The sequence below is a fragment of the Molossus molossus genome, unplaced genomic scaffold, assembly GCF_014108415.1.
Source record: "Molossus molossus isolate mMolMol1 unplaced genomic scaffold, mMolMol1.p scaffold_m16_p_14, whole genome shotgun sequence".
In the NCBI taxonomy this organism is placed as follows: Eukaryota; Metazoa; Chordata; class Mammalia; order Chiroptera; family Molossidae; genus Molossus; species Molossus molossus.
The window spans coordinates 24,430,179-24,435,790 of record NW_023425349.1 but is presented as its reverse complement, the minus strand read 5'-3'; the positions used below and the strand labels follow the sequence as shown (position 1 = coordinate 24,435,790).

Sequence of the window (5,612 nt, the reverse complement as noted above, 5' to 3'; positions counted from 1 at the left end):
CAATCTCCGGGACCCAATATGCAGCAATTTTGCTTTCTCCAATTTCATTTTCACTTTCAAAGTGAATGTCATTTGTCAGGCAAACCACATATTCTTTGGATCCCTATCTGTTAAATTATTTCTGAACCTGACTTTTTTGGGGGCCCCATTCTGGCTGACCTAAATTCTTCTCTGTCTTCTACAATTTCCCCCTTCTCTTTGAGGCCGCCCTTTGTGGCTTCATTGTCCAAAGCAGCTGTTTCTGGAAGCACTTATCTGTTACCCCAGTTGGAAAGTTATCATTCCTATCGAAATGAGCTGGTGTGACCTTTTATCTGAACTCCAGACAGAGCTGATCATTTGTATGAGAACTCCCCATCAGGTTTCAGGCCCATCGGCAGCACCCTTCTCAGATGGTTCTCTTTGGAGCTAAGATTCAAGTTCTCAATGATTTGAATGCAAAGACTGTCTCTGTAGCCACTTTCAAAGGGACATGCTTGTCTTGCAGAGATGATGCCTGGAGTCCCAACTAGGCCATCTCTTATCACAAGACCATCTCAGAGGAGATACCCTTCGAGGACCCCTGGTCTTTTCTGTTCTGGTGTCACCAGTGGCAAGGAGAAAGTGTGATGGGCATGAAGGGGAACAGCTCCAGAACAGCAAACAGTAATTTCATACAGTTCACCTTCGGGATGGAGCAAGGAGATTCTGCAGCGAAACTATGACTAAAATGATCTCACAAGAGGACTGGCAACCCCATTCCTACCCCAGGTTGGACAGACCATGAGAGAGTGTGTTAGGCTGGGTCTGAAAGGTACCCCAGTTCCAGTGGACCTGCCCACATGTAAATTCCACAGAGGATAACCAAGCTTGTGAAGAGCCCTAACTGTGTGGAGGACAGTTAAAAGACCTGGAATGTTTAGCCTGGAAAGGAGAGCCTTTTGTGGGGATAAGCAGGGTGGAAAATTCTATCTCAGACTCCTGTTTTACAAATTAGGAACCTGAGACAGAGAACACAGACGCATGGAATAACCAGAGGGAACTTTTTAAAGAATAAATGAGATCATTTTGCTTTGCTGCTTGAAATCTGCTAATGACTCTCCCACTGCTCTTAGAATAATGGGCCAACCCCAAACCATGGCCTCCAAGACCCCACATGACGACGTTGGCTCCGTGTACTAGGTGAGGATCGGCCAAGCTGGTATAGTCAGGAGCCCCGCCCCACCCTAATGCCATGGTTTAGACCTGGTAGAAGTTTATTCCTTTACCTTTTTACAAACAACAGTACAAGTTGCAGACCAGACCAGGCTTCAATAGGGGCTAGTTAGTAGAAACTGTCAGCTGATACTTCAGGAACATACCCGTGCATGACAAAGAGACCCTTGCCTTTATCCACATGGTAAAGGCTAACAAGAATAGACTGGACCCAAAATTTTGCACATCTTTCTAGAGAGTGTCCGCGGCGGGGTGAGGAAGCCCAGGTACAAACGGCCAGGGGAGGAGGAGTCACACAGACTCACCAGGAAAATCAAGGCCTGGGAGTGAGAGCAAGAGGGCAAGAGGCTCCTTGGTAGTTTATTTGTATGGGATGCAGACACTGGGCTTCCTTTTTCCTTCTGTGTGTGTGTGTGTGTGTGTGTGTGTGTGTGTGTGTGTGTGTAAGTTAGCTGCTTCTGGTATCCAACTGGGAATTTGATTCACTTAACTTGTTCAGAGTCAGTTGCAATAAACCAGGTGGTTTTGCATTGCTCATGCAAATCATTTTCTCCTCACACATGGCTACAGTCCCAGCTGCCAAAACGTTGTCATGTTCTTGTCTCCAGAGCCTTAATAAAAAGAAAAAATACAATCTGTAGTGTATATGTGCTCAACACTCTTCCTGGTTATCACTGAGCCTGTGTGGTCACTGCTAACCCTGTCAATGAGCCAGTTCAAGCCAAAAGAAGAGGTGTGTAGATGCTCTGGTTCAGGTCACAGATTCTGCTGACCTACTCAGTGTCCCTGAGAGCCAACACAACTTTGGGTATGAAGACTAAAACTCCAAATCCCAGTCCTGCCTTTGTATTACTGACTGGGCTTGAATTAATAGTGTCTAGTACCCTAATTCTTGTGAGAATTAAGACTACCCAACTGTTTTGACTTCATGGTACAGAAGAAGATAATATTTGTACAGCACACGGGTAAATATGAAAGATTACTCATGCCAAAGATGACCCCTGGAGGGTTTCTACCTCCCAGCTTCCCTATCCACCCTGTGGCTAAGGGATCAATGTCTCATGATAAACTGATTGACTGCTCAGCCAAATTACTGGCCCTCCCAGCAGGAAGATTGTACTTCCTCACCCTGTGGACTCCTACATGGCCATGGGTCTTGTTTGGCCGATGATATGCAAGCAGATGACATGCCGCTTTCGGGCAGAATGTTTCTTTTAATTCTGTATGATAATTTAGGGAACAAAAACTTTCCAATATATTAAGAAATTGATCCAGTTACAAACACACTAATAGGTCTACATGAAGAAGCTCTGGTATAGTGATTGAAAACTAATGATTATTTATAAGATACCCAAACAGGTGTGGTGCTCCTAGCCCAGCACTGGCCCTCGGAAGCCAAATGTGTTCTCTCCACTGCAGGCCAATGTGAGAACCTATCTTCATCTTTTTCCCACTCCTAAAGTTGTCCCATAGTTAGGCTGCACTGTGGGACTGTGAGATCCACGGGAACATTGCCTTTTCAGAAGGAAGCTGGATCCTTTTCCTGGTGATCCACATGAACTGAGCCACAGTCATGTCAGATGGAACAAGATACTTCTGTTTGTCATTGTCAACCATCTGAGAGCCTGAGACTTTTTCCACTGTCACAGGAACCTGGTCGGAATATTTTGCTAGGGTCTTCATGGATTCCACACATTGTGCTCCAGCAAGTGGTCCTCTTTAAACAACCACTTCATGGAGGTGGTAGGGAAGGATGCACAGAGCACCAACTACAACAACTCAGGCAGAATCTTTAAGAGCCAATATGTCCTCTGCCTTGCTCTCTCCCTCTAGTAGAGAGACCAGCAATGTACCAGATCACCCTGGATCCTGGGGTGAAGACTGTGTGGAGCAGAGCCACGGCCAACTCACAAGGGCCATCTAGCATAAACAAGGAATAACCTTCTTTTGTTTTAAGAGATCTGGGGATCATTCGTTACTGCAGCAAAGCCTCTCCCATCCTGACCATGCCATGACAAACTTAATGGGATCCTCTGATCACAGGAAAAAAGGGTACTGCAGAGTACAGACAAATGCTAGTCTCTCACATACACAAGCACCAGTGGAGTATAAATAACTTTGTGAGTATCTATCAGCTCTGTCCTCTGAGGGGTTCAGCTTTAATCCCAGGCTCATAAAGAGATAGCTGAGCCCTGGCCAGTTTTGCTCAGTGGTTAGAGCATCGGACTACGGTCCAGAGAGACCGGGTTCCCGCTAAGGGCATGTACCTCGGTTGCAGTTTGTTCCCGGCCCTGGTTGGTCGTGCAGGTGGCAGCTACTCGATGTGTCCCTTTCACGTCGATGTTTCTCTCTCTCTCTCTCTCTCTCTCTCTCTCTCTCTCTCTCTCTCTCTCTCCTTCCCACTCTATCTGAACAAAAAATGGAAAAAAGTGTCCTCGGGTGAGGATAAAAAAAAAAAGAGATAGCTGAAAATTCCAGTTATTATATCCATACAAAAATATTATATCCATACAAAAAGTCATTTCTTTCTGTCTCTTTCATAAAGAATTAAACTCTCCTAGAAACTCTGTTAAAGCTTCTGCAGCATATAATTATAATAATAATAAAAAGTATGGGCTATGGAGTCACATAGTCGGAGTCCACATCTGGACTAGATGATCGTAGTATGCTGTATGGCTTGAGCAAGAGGCTCAATCTGTTTCTACACTAGTATAATAACAATAGGACAAAATTCAAAGGATCATTGTCAGGAACAAATAAGTTAGTACATATAAGGGTTTTGGACCAGTCTTGGCATATAGTACACACTTTGTACACGTTAGTAGTGAACATCTACTTGGTCGCCCATCTTAATGATTTTTTTGAAATCTTCTAATGAGTCTCACCTTAATCTCCCATGTGGCAAACTTATCTATGGCCAACCCAGAATTAAACAGGGAAGGGAATTCTGGGAAGTGTAGTTCCAGTTTAGTCAGATTAAAACAAAGCACACTATCTCTGGCTGCAGGGGTAAGTCTGGGCAGACTGTGCTTCCAGGGTCAGGCAACTTGAGGGATGGGGGTCAGAGTAAAGTCTTAGGAAATGTTTATTTTATTTTTAAGTAGATGTGGCTTGATCAGCTTTGCACTTAAAAAGATCTTTTAGGTGCCAGGATGGTGGCAATGCCATTGTAATCAGCTAGTTATTAATTATAGGAAAGGAGCAAAGGGTAGGTACGCCACTCACTTGGGCAGCTTCACCAGGAAGCTACAATTTTGCACTCCCTGGGGGTCGGGGGAAAGGGGTCCAACAAAGGGAAGAGAGATACATGCTCAGTAAAGTGGGGGTGACACAGGGAAAGTACTTGCCTGTCAATCATACCCACCTGGGGACAGATGGTTGGCCAGAATGGGCATGGCCACTGCAGGCACAGAAACATTTGGGAATACATAATCCCCTAAACAATGGAATTCGCTCTCTTGTTGCTCTTGGACTCCTGGGACTCTTGTTGCTTGGGGTACGCTCCCTTGCATTCACCTCTCTGGCCAATGGCCATGGGCATCCCACGTGCAGACTGACAGACTACAGCCAGAAAACCAAACTAAACTAGCCTGATGCGGAACTGGACCTGGCTCCAACGTGGAAGGGAAACTCTGGACACTGGCTCTGTTTCTAGCTCTATTGAAACCCCAGCTACACTTCTTTTATGACTGGTCTAAGGGAAATGGGACTTTGGAAATCCAGGGGTATAATTCCGTGGAAATAAAGCTTTCTGATACATCTCATCCTCCTGTTGGGGCCTCCAGAAATGCTTATTCCAGTGGTACCCCAAGAACTCCACCCCCAGCAGCAACCAGGGGAGATAGGCCCCTCTCCCCTCCAATAACAAAAGGAGACAGAAAGTAGGAAGAACAGACTGTTGCAGTATTCTGTAATTTCTGAGGTGTTGCTTCCAATCCTGTGGAACAAGGTAAGATAAGAATGCACAAGCAAACAATTGCTAAGGTAATTTTAGTTCTAATTATCAGCGATACAATAAAAAATAAAATCTATGCACACACACCAGATTAAGATACTTTTTTTTTCCCCAAGCGACATTTGGTCCTCTTAATTAGTCTCCCAAAATATGGTGTGTTATTGATTTCATTCCAAATATTTTTCCCATGACATCGTGTGTCAAATTAGAATAATTCACTTATATTTCCTTCTCGAGTACAATGTAGGGGAAAAAATAGGAAAGGTACTGAATCTACTCACCTAAAACTAGGGCTTTCTAAAAGCTCGAGACTTGTGTGTGAACTTCAGTTCTGGAAAATCCATTTGGAAATAGGAGAGAAGGAAAGGCTCACCTCATGGAGCAACCGTCCACTGAATACCCACCTCTCCCCTCGTGTGCCTGCGTGTCTAATTCTGGCCAAAGGACTGGAAACACAAGTGAC

At 44.8% G+C, this 5,612-nt stretch overlaps 1 pseudogene; it reads right to left on the bottom strand.

Moving 5' to 3' along the window:
* Positions 1–2,564: 2,564 nt before the first annotated feature.
* LOC118630045 lies at positions 2,565–2,930 on the bottom strand (annotated as a pseudogene).
* Between the last annotated feature and the right edge of the window lie 2,682 nt (positions 2,931–5,612).